The following is a 10,710-nucleotide window of genomic DNA, read 5'->3' on the forward strand; positions in this document are numbered from 1 at the left end:
TCCCTGGGCTGGAAGTCTTGGGTTCTATAAGAGAGCAGGCTGAGCAAGCCAGGAGAAGCAAGCCAGTGGGAACATCTCTCCATTGCCTTTGCATCAGCTCCTGCTTCCTAACCTGCTTGAGTTCCAGTCCTGACTTCCTCTGATGACCAACAGCAGTGTGGAAGTGTAAGATGAATAAACCCTTTCCTCTCCAACTTGCTTCTTGGTCATGATGTTTGTGCAGGAATAGAAACCCTAACTAAGACAGAGACTGAAAGAACCACCAGCCAAAGAGCAGGGAGGTGCTGAACCTAGGGCCCCTACATATTTGTAGCAGATGTGCAGCTTGGTCTTCATGCGGGTCTCCTCACAATTGGAGCAGGAACTGTCTCTGACTATTGCCTGCCATTGGATCCCCTTCTCCTAGCTGCACTGCCTGGTTGGGCCACAGTAGGAGAGAATGTCCTTAGTTAGTACTGCTTTGATTTGATGTCTCAGGTCAGAGTGGTACCCAAGGAGGGGAGGCTTCTCCTTCTCTGGGAAGAAGGTGAGGGGATAATAGGGGAGGATTTGTAAGGGTAGGGCTAGGGGGGAGGGGAGGGAGCGAGGCCTGTGATTGCAATGTAAAGTGGATAAATTAATTAATGAAAACAAAAAAAATAGTTGTGTGTAGGGGAGGACATACTTTAAATTCTAACACCTGGGACGCAGAGACACAAATTTTTGTGAGATCAACGTTAACCTTGTCTATATAGCTACATAGCATGCTCCATACCAGGCAAGTCTACTCTGAAGACTTAGTGATTATGGTGATTGGTGGTGGTGGTGGTGGTGATGATGATGATGATGATGATGTCTCTTTTGAGTTCTTGGTAAAGGTTGTCCAAGAGACTTCCAAAGATTTTAGGCTATTGACATTGCCCTTGCTTGGCCTTTCCCTGGAGATGGAAGGTTAGGTTCTATTGCTGAAGACACAACACTTGTATTCTAGATACAGGAAACTTCCTCTTTAGTGGTGGTGGAGTCACGCCAGCCCCACCCTTGTCTCCCTAGCTCCACCCCCAGGGCACTCTCCCAATCACAGTTGCCCTGCCAGGCCCCATTAGTGCCCCCTCCTCTCACTCCTCACAACACTGTGGAACACTTCCTCAGGGAAGCCACAATGCTTACAAAGCTACAATGCTTACCAAGTGCAACTATGACCAGTGTGGCATGATTACCCTATGGGTGCAGTAGTGGCATACACACCTTGGCTGTAACAAAGATCTCACTGAGAACTTAAGACCTGATCAACAAGAGGAAAATCATGCCTGGTACTGGAAACCTAGCCAACTACCTGGGATTTGTGAAGTCACAGAGGGACCCTAGAACTTCTACTTCGCCAATAGAAATCTCTAACTTTATTCTAAATATTTATTCTTAATTAGTTTTTATAAAGCCAAAGCAAATGCTATTTTGTGGTAAACCAAAATTTTGGTACCATGAAAGGGCTTCTGTCTACAATTCTTGTGAATGAGAGTTAAATTTTGTAATATCACTTTTCACTCACTTCTTGGGAATATTCTCAACAAATAAGGTCTGACAAGCACATTCCTGTGAGTGTACATACAGATAGTGCAAATTGTACTTAGTGAGTTATAGAAAAAGAAAGACACAAACATGGAAGAGAGTGGAGAGTGATGAGTTAGGAGGAGAGTGGGTAGACATTATCAAGATACATTGCATGGATGCAAGACATTTTCAAATAATAAAAATAGATTACTTGAAAAGTTCAAAACCAAACAAAAGAAAACAAAAAGCCCCTCTCTCCTTTCTTAGTAGAACTCCTTGTGCAGCCTCCATACTGTTCCTGATGAAAACCCAAAACATAGAAGGTCCCTCAGAAGGAGAGCTACCTCTCTGTACTCTTTGGCCGTGGAATGCAACCAGAGTAGAGCCTCTGGTTCTAGGCTTACTGTGCTGAGGTAGAACAGAGAACGTACAGATTTGAAAACAGATGCTCCTCAACGTCACAGTGGGAAACGTTCGTTCGTATCCAAGGGGAATCTTCTGGCAGCTGCCCAGGAGTCTTGCTGTCCTGGCAGCTCACTGCGCCAGGAGGTCCTAGACCTCAGGAGTGCTGCAGCAAGGGTCCTGCTGCCCCCACAGAGAAGTAGGCTAGTGAAGCTACAGTGTTGTGAGGAGCGAGAGGAGGGGGCACTAATGGGGCCTGCCAGGGCAACTGTGATTGGGAGAGTGCCCTGGAGGCGGAGCTAGGGAGACAACAAGGGTCAGGCTGGCGTTTGACTCCACCACCACTAAAGAGGCTTGAAGGTTCTCTAGCCTCAGAAGGTGACCCTGAGCCTGAAGCTAAGGTGAGCATGGTCCTGGGACTTTGGGATTCTCTTGGGTGAGGGTAGAGAGAAATTGGAAAAAAAAAGTGCATATTTGCATTCACCAGATAATAATATTTTACACAGTAGAATATACCATAAAAAGTTTGGACTGCATTTCAACGTGAAAGAAAATAGAAAAACGTCTGGCTCTTTCAGGTTTTTCATTCTGTACACTCTTGTATGTGCGAAGTAGGCTGTTGGCCACACATTGATCTAGGTCCTCATACTATCACCTCGCACGGGGGTGGGGCTTAAAGCTGAAACAGTCGATTCTGCGCTGCCACCCCAGGAAATCTCACACGCAGCACCACAGCACCTTTGCTGATTCTGAACACTCAGTTCCAGTAGTTCTGTACATTGGCCTGGTTTTGCCTTAGTCTACAGTGAGGAAGCGTTGAAAAGAGTGAAGATGACTCTGAAATAAAACCTTGCAGTAAAGTAGTCAAATAGGGGACGAGATTACTTCGTGGAATTTTAAAAAAATTGGGGGGACCAGAATCAGTGATGTCTAGTGATCAGAAACAGGTTTTAACTAGCTTAATCCTAAAATGGTCCTATGTGAATTATAGAGTTCCAGTTTGAATGCTTTAGCTTCTCTTTAGGAAGCTGAATGAGGGTTTTTTCCTCTCTCTGTTATGTAAAACAGTGCAGTTTGGTGAACACTAGGGTGCACAATGGTTAGTTTCCAGAGATTATCAGAGCTCTTAGTATTTGATCTTTACTATCCCGCAATATAGATATTATTACTTAGATCTGTCTTGTAGGTTAGTAAACTGAAGTTGAGAGAAAGAGTTTTGCCAGGGTCATACGGCTATTGACAGCAGAGTCCAGATTTAATCTTAACAGACCTAATCATTACCCAGTGTTTCCCCTCTTAGCTACAACTCTGTGTGGTTGCCCAATAATGGTTTTGAAATGATTTTATTTTAAATCTGCAGAAGAGACAACCTCCATACCAGTGGTTTGGGAAGAATCCAGCGTTTGATAATAATGCAGTTGATAGGTAGCCATGAGAGGAATACAATGTTTGAAGGACTATTTACTGCATCTCTCTGAAGGATTAGTCATTTGTTTTGTCAGCTCACCTCATGCTCTTTAGAGAAACAAGCACTCATATTCATGCAGAAGGAACGTGTGCTCTGACTACCAGCTACTTGCTGCCTCCTCAAGCCCTCAAGGCGACAGGTCTTTAGAAACAGTGAAGGTCTGGATACTAAATGTTTTAGGCTTTAGAACCATATGATTTTTGTACACAAGGACTCAACTTCACTCTTCTTTATTTGGAGATGGATTTTTTTTGAAGAAAGAGAGATTTATTTAGTTTAACTATAAATTGATCCATATAGCATGGTATTAGTGTTTGAATTAGGTTCCCTTGACTGTATCATAACATTGTAGAGAAATAAAAAAAAAATCACAAATGTGACTAAGGACATGGTTTGTTTGACCAAACAATCCACTCTATCACTAAGCAACTGAGCCTTGTGAGAGCTTCATTATCTGCCCTTGGAGTGTGCACTATTAGCTAATTACCTCACTGGAATCCATCTTCTGCATATCCAACATCTGTCAATATTTTGCCCATTGGGTATCTGGATTCCATCATGTGAGTCTGTTGGGGGCAAGCCATGGCCATACTACCACTGACGATCCTAGACAATATATAAATGAATGGTGGATGGCTGAATCCCTGGGAACAAGCCAAGTGGATTGGGCTCCCTGACTTTTGCCAATTCCTGTTCTAGACTCTGGAGTAATTTCTAGATCACTTTTCTTGGTAATAGCTAGCATGTGTTAAGGTGTGTGCTCTGTGTCAGATCCTTTGCAAACATCATGCATGTAAACAGATCTGAGTCTTTGGAGATTCTGTTATTAAATAATGTAGTCTACTAATTGGTCAGTACTAGATTGTTTGTAAATGTGCCAATACTATTTTATTTAGATGTTTTTGCTTATGAAACACCTGGAAAGTTGTCTCTTACCAGTTCTGTTATCCTTAATTGCATTTTGAGTCTTCAGTTTTTTTGAAGTTCCCACATATTTAAATTTAAGTGAAAATCATGATTACTTATTTTTCTTGTGATGTTAAGTATATACTAATTAATACTTATATAAGGTCATGTTTTCTGCTACCATGTCTCTTTAAAATTAGGAACATAAAGAGCCTAGTGACCCTGAAGAATCCCTAAGAATAATCCAAGATTGGGAAATGCAGAGAGAGGCAGATCACAAGAGAGGGAGGAGGACAAAGGCTACTCTGGCTCTAAGAGGGTTCTCTCTCTCTCTCTCTCTCTCTCTCTCTCTCTCTCTCTGTGTGTGTGTGTGTGTGTCTTAGTATGTGAGTGTGACTGAAAGAACTAGACCAGATTAGATCAAAAGATGTAATTCTAGGGACACAACTGATGTGTTTTATGAGTCTTAGGTACTTTTTAATTTTTTTTAACTAAAAAGGTGCTCAGATTCTACCTCTGGTGAATCTACAGTGTTAATTATGAAGAATATTTTGGGAGGTATCAGTAGAAAAATTGCATGTAATCAAATATATTTTCTTTTGAGGTAGTGTTTTAAACTTTATCATAAAAAATTTAGCCACATTGTATAAAATATAGCTAGGAGGGACAGTTACTAGGTTAAAGAGGTTACAGAATTCTCATACAAAAATTGGTATAATTACACAGATTGAAGAATAGCTTGAGCATCATAACATTTCTGTTTTAGAATTTATGAAAAATTATTTTACTTTATTTTCTTATAGGTTATGTAGATATTAATGTAGAAGCTGATATGAAAGGAGTCAGTTTTTGTACATGTTATTAGTTCACTAAAGTTAATATAATTTTTGTGATCCTAAAAACACAGAACTAGAGAATGCTAGAGATGAAGGAAATTTAGGAAATTATTTACACAAGGTTTCTCATCAGTCGTACTATTAATACCCTGCACTTGGTCATTCACTAGTGGGAGGTGGTGGTTCATAATGCTGGTGAGTGCAGGGAGCGAGCAGTCCTGGGCACTGGAGAATATTTAGCAGTATCTATGGTCTCTTCATAGGACGTTCCTTCCGTGTTGCATATAGCGTGCCTGTATATTGAAAAAATGCTTCTTCAGGGATGGCTTAGTCTTTGATTAAGACACTGGCTTGTGTAACCCTCTTGCTATCAAATAATGTTAATCCTGTGCCTGCACTTGAAGAATTAAGAATCTTTTCACTTAGTGGCATAGTAAGGTCTAGTATGTTGGAAGTAAGAGAAAGCAAAGAAGTCATGAATAAAATTTAAAACCTCCTTAGACAACAATGACAGATTTAAAAAGTGTGTTTCTGGGGCTACAGTTTTGTTCTATGATCCTTTGTAGTCTCTCTTTTTCTAAGACTTTCAGATTGTACTATAGATCAACAGCACTAAAAACAATAGTGCTAAAAAATTAATAAACATATCACTTAATTTTATTGACTACATTTACACACAAACATTCTCACTTGTGCATATACACAGGCATGTACATGCACACACATGTACACACTCACTCACACAATGAGACAGGGTGTTGCTGTATTTCCCACGTTGGTGTTGAACTCATGGGCTAGTGGTTTTGCTGCAGAATCCTGAAGCTGGGACTTTAGGTGTGTACCCCTCTGTTATCCTAATTTGTTTGTTTACAAGACTTTCTCAATGAAGCAAACTGTGTTGATTCTGATAGAAGCACTTAGCTTTCCAATGTCCTGTGACAGAGTTCACTGAGAAACATCACTATCTGGTTCCCTTTTGGCTATACCACTGCAGAGATGAACACATCCTTAGTGTGGGCTCCTTTCTAAATCTGAATCTGTTCTCCATTAGGGAGAAATCTTGAGGCTCTGTTTTCTGTCTGGCATATTCACAAAGCAGACTATATTACTCCATTCATTAAATTTATTTTACATAAATAATTCTATTAAAATCTCTCAAAATGTATGTTTGGTTCTTTAAAAAAATGTTCCAGTAAAAGATACTTTAAGACTGTGTTTTGATGGCAATATAATACTATTAGACAATGATAAATTCCATGTACTCTTTCCTTTACTAGGATACACAACACACACACACACACACACACACACACACACACACACAAAATCACACACGTTGGCTCACCCCAGAAAGAGAACCCATAAGATATCAAAATAATGATCTCACAATAGCCATCTAAGCAATTAACTATAGCCTCCTGTCAGTCTTCTCTTCTGGAGTTGTTCATTCCTTTTTATACTGCTGGGGAGGGGCCCTTAAGCATCTTCCAAGTGTTTCCTCTTCCAAATATGGGAGTTTTCATTTATTTCCTGAGTCATATGAGCTTCTCTTCTAGAAGGAATGCTTCAATTTGTGGGGAAAGTAGCATACAACAACGTGTGTGTGTTTGAGTGTGTGTGAGTGTGTGTATGTGTGTGTATACATGCATGGGGGTGTATTGGTAATGGGTAGGGATGGGGATACTTTTAAAGTATTCAGACAAGGAGGAGAATGGGCAATAAAGAACTTGGAGTCTTCCACAGTGGGAAGAAATTCACCAATTTGGAGGACAGATATCAGTGGGGAAAGAAGGCCTTAGAAGAGTAAAACAGAGTGGAGAGCCCTTGCATGCTAAACCAAGTGACTTTAATTTTTATCCCAAGGACAACAAAAAGTGTATAAACTGAGCAGTGTTTATAGGAATCATCAACAAGAATCTATTTCCACAACTATATATGGTGTCAAGTACTTTTGTTTCTTGGTCACAAAACTGTTCTTCAAAGCAACACGTGGTAGTGGTGGGGATAGTCTGCTAATAGAAGACAAACAGAGCGACCTGTGAAAGAAGAACTAACGCACAAGGACATCGAGGCATTGCCACTTTCTAAATGTGTCTGTGGAATTATGCTGTGCCAAACGTACAGATCAATGTCAAGTGATAATTTCATACAAGAGAATAAATACTTGGTTCAGAAACTAACAGTTGGGAACAGAATGTAGGAGTATGACCAGATCTTTCAGGCAAGAGAGAAAAGATAGTTTCTAAATTCAACTTAGCTGGTGACCAAATTAACTTCTATTAGCATTTGAAGAAATAACCTTGGCCCTAACTAGAGCATGCACATTTGCAAAACAGTCTCAGTTTTGGAGGAAGCTGCTGCTGCTTCAGTTCTTGTTCTGTTGAGGGAACAATCTGTCCCTGTTATGATGCCCCACTCCCTCAAAGAAATAGAAAGATCACAAGCTGCGCAACTGGGAAACCAACAGAGTCAAGTTGTCCCCACTTCTCTAGTTTAATCTTGAATTGTCAGCTTACCCATGAATTGGAATATATTTAATACAGGAGGAGGTCTATATTGCTATCCCCAAAATGTAGGATGCTTATTTCTTTTTCTAGATTTAATTAAACCTATGACTGTTGTGTGCAATAGAAAGAGATTGTGGCCAGTGAATCAGAGGATGACTAACATAATATGATGGTCTGCTTTGACGTAAAACCAGAATTTACATGAAAGAATGGGATCTGACAATAATGCCTGTCACTCTGCAGCCTTTTTTCAAAGGTTGCCATATGTGTATTCTTTTCTCATACAATACATCCCAACTGCAGACTCTCCTCCCTCCCCTCTTCAAAACACCCTCACTTCCCCTCTCTCCCAGATCCACAGCTCCTTTGTTTCTTTTCAGAAAACAGCAGACCTTACAGTGATACCACTGAACTTAGCATAACAAGATGCAATTAGGCTAGGCACACATCCTCTCATCAAGGCTGGATGAGGCAACCCAGTGCAAAGCAAGTCCTAAGGTTTGACTTCTTTCTCTGTTCCTTCCATACAGATGAACAATAAGTTGAGAAAATTATTAACAGGAGATATTGGACAAAATTCATTTCATATCATGAAGAAATAAGAATCTAGTATTTGTTCATATTATCTCTCAGACTTTGAGAAGCAGGCCATTTTTATTGTAAGCTAGAGAAATTATCCTTTTCAGGATTGTTTTTGGACATGTATACAGTTAAAGTGTTATTCAAAAGATTTAAAGATAAATGTTAAGTATTTGGCATAATATTTTGAGATGATTAGTTAAATTCAAAGGACTTCTGTGAATTTTCACATTAAAATATCAAATTCTTTTCAAATGAGACTTTGGAGAAATTCTCCTGTTCACATTGGCTTTGGCAATGACTCCATTCATTCAGCCTGCTCTATTTTTTTTTTTAAGGTACTAATTTGATTCTCAGAAAATTAAGAAAGGCAGTGTGATAAAAGGCAATTTTCCTTTTGTGCAAAATATAAAGCCTTACTAATTTCTTTGCTTTAATTTTGCTTTCCAAGTGTGAAGTTTTTTGTCTCCCCAAGTGTTCATATTTTATTTTCCTGTTTTGGGGAGGAAGGGGCAGTTGTTAGCTCACAACTGGAATGCTCAGCAATGTAGCATTTCTTTTTACCCTGTTTCTTGAAAATAGCAGGTAAGACTTCTGCATATAACATGGAATAAAGAGACTGTAAGTATAAACATTGCAAGATAGAAATAATAGTTTGCTTAAGAACTGCATTAAAAAGTCTTTCAGTATTGACAAATGTCCAGAAAGAGAACACTGGACATAAAAAGTGCTATGTTGGTAGACAGTAGGTGTTTAGAATTAACTATGATTTCTAGAGAGATATGCATTGTACATAAAGATCTATTCATTATTCATGTTTTTAAAAAACTCCTATTGAGTAGTTTCTATATCCTACAAGCTGTTTTTAAATTAAAAATTATTATACTTTCTATTCATCATATTTTCATTATGCCACATTTTATTCTACACATCAATGTCAGTGGAGACCTTGCAGGAGTTGGTTCACCCCTTCTACCATGGATATTCCAGAATAAAGCTCAGGTCACTGGGCTTGGCAGTTGGTGCCCATACTTAATAAACCACTTCCCAGCTCTAGATGCTTGTTTATAAGAGAAAATTTTCCAGTGTTTTCCCCATCTCTATTACCATCATTGGTATTAAATATGAATACTTCAGGCAGACTGCTGGTAGTTAGCGAGCTAGTCTTCAGTGTCTGCTGCCCCAGTCGACTGTGATTGCTGGCTCTCAGGCTCTAGCACTAGCTAACTTTTTCCCATGGCCAGGTGGAAGCTTTTGCCTTTTCGCTATTTTCATGTGGCTCACTACCTCTTGGGTACTTAGGATGCGCCACCGTAAATGTCAGATTTTTTTTTTCCCAGTTCTTTCTTTATTTCTCTAATTTATCACATTTTTGTTTGTGAGTGCTGGACTAGCCTCATTTGTAGACATGATCCTTACCCCTTTGGGATCATCCTCATTCCTCTGGCATATAAGGGCAGAGCCAAAGGAGTGCATCTTATTGGACATGGCCTTGATTGTGCTCTGCGGGAACACTGAGAGGGAAGAGCTGAGTGCAGAAGTGTTACTGATGTGTGTTCACAGGACATAGTTCTAAAATGACAGTCAAATGAAAGAATACAGCTAAGAATACAACTAAGAGAGTCTTCCCTGCAATAGGATTGAAACAAAGGTCTTTCAACCTACACTGTAGGATGCTATAGGCATAAGGAGGGTCCTATGGAATTATCTCAAATTGAAGCATATGCTTCAGGCATTTGTTTTCTGTATCAGCCAGGAATCATCTGTTCACACCTCTTAGGTGGGGCTTTGACCTGGGACAAGGCAGTTTTCTGTGGCAGTGTTTAGTCAGGGCTATTGCAGTGAGCTATAAACTAGTGATAGGCTTGGAGTATGAGTTCATGCATTGGCCTTGGTGGGGGGTGGGGAGGGAATCAGGACACTGCAGTTGTTTTTTTATTTTCTGGAAAATAGTAGGCATTCTAAGCATTATAAGCCACCCACTAGGGCTATCAAACACTGCCACAATTCTAAATAATCCCTTGGGGCCTTGGTTGGAAATCACTGGGTTAAAAGACTGCTTATATCTACTATGGCTTTAATGCTTGTGGATGAATGAATGCATTTTGGATTAGAATACCACCTGATCAATGTTTGGAAAGATATAGCAAGCAAATCTGGAATGATTCAAATAATACTGACTGACTATAAATATTTTTATGGAACTACTACTGCAAAGTACATGGAGGACATTTAGAATATTGACATTTAGAATGTTGCCATCTATTGCCCTGTAGAGCCGTTGAACCAGTTTATATTCTCATTAGCACTATGGGATTCTACATTAAAATCTACTAATTTGAACCTCTATGAATTTTCACTGATACTGTGGAGGAGGCCCAAGAAGAGAGGAAAAGAGCTGGGGCTTGTATAATGTAGGCTGTGATGCTGGGCTTGTATAGCGTAGGCTGTGCTGCTGGGCTTGTATAACGTAGGCTGTGAT

General features: G+C 39.8%; 1 protein-coding gene and 1 long non-coding RNA gene across 12 annotated transcripts in view; one reads left to right on the forward strand and one right to left on the reverse strand.

The window, feature by feature from the left end:
• Positions 1-1,233, reverse strand: part of LOC116069592 — a 4,789-nt gene extending 3,556 nt beyond the window's left edge. The window contains exon 1 of the long non-coding RNA XR_004110050.1: positions 1,167-1,233. This is a non-coding gene — a long non-coding RNA (uncharacterized LOC116069592). The remainder of the gene's footprint in view (positions 1-1,166) is intronic.
• Positions 1-10,710, forward strand: part of Iqcm (IQ motif containing M) — a 693,129-nt gene that overhangs the window by 213,022 nt on the left and 469,397 nt on the right. For 5 of the 11 annotated variants that reach the window (XM_031340351.1, XM_031340350.1, XM_031340349.1 and 2 more), the window contains exon 1: positions 2,006-2,333. The exons of 3 other annotated variants lie outside the window; for them this stretch is intronic. The gene's annotated coding sequence lies outside the window, so the exon portion shown is untranslated. Of the gene's footprint in view, positions 1-2,004; positions 2,334-3,881; positions 3,961-10,710 lie in introns of those variants that run through there. 3 more of the 11 variants (XM_031340358.1, XM_031340362.1, XM_031340353.1) reach the window with 3 other exon arrangements.

This window comes from Mastomys coucha, unplaced genomic scaffold, assembly GCF_008632895.1.
Source record: "Mastomys coucha isolate ucsf_1 unplaced genomic scaffold, UCSF_Mcou_1 pScaffold22, whole genome shotgun sequence".
NCBI lineage: Eukaryota > Metazoa > Chordata > Mammalia > Rodentia > Muridae > Mastomys > Mastomys coucha.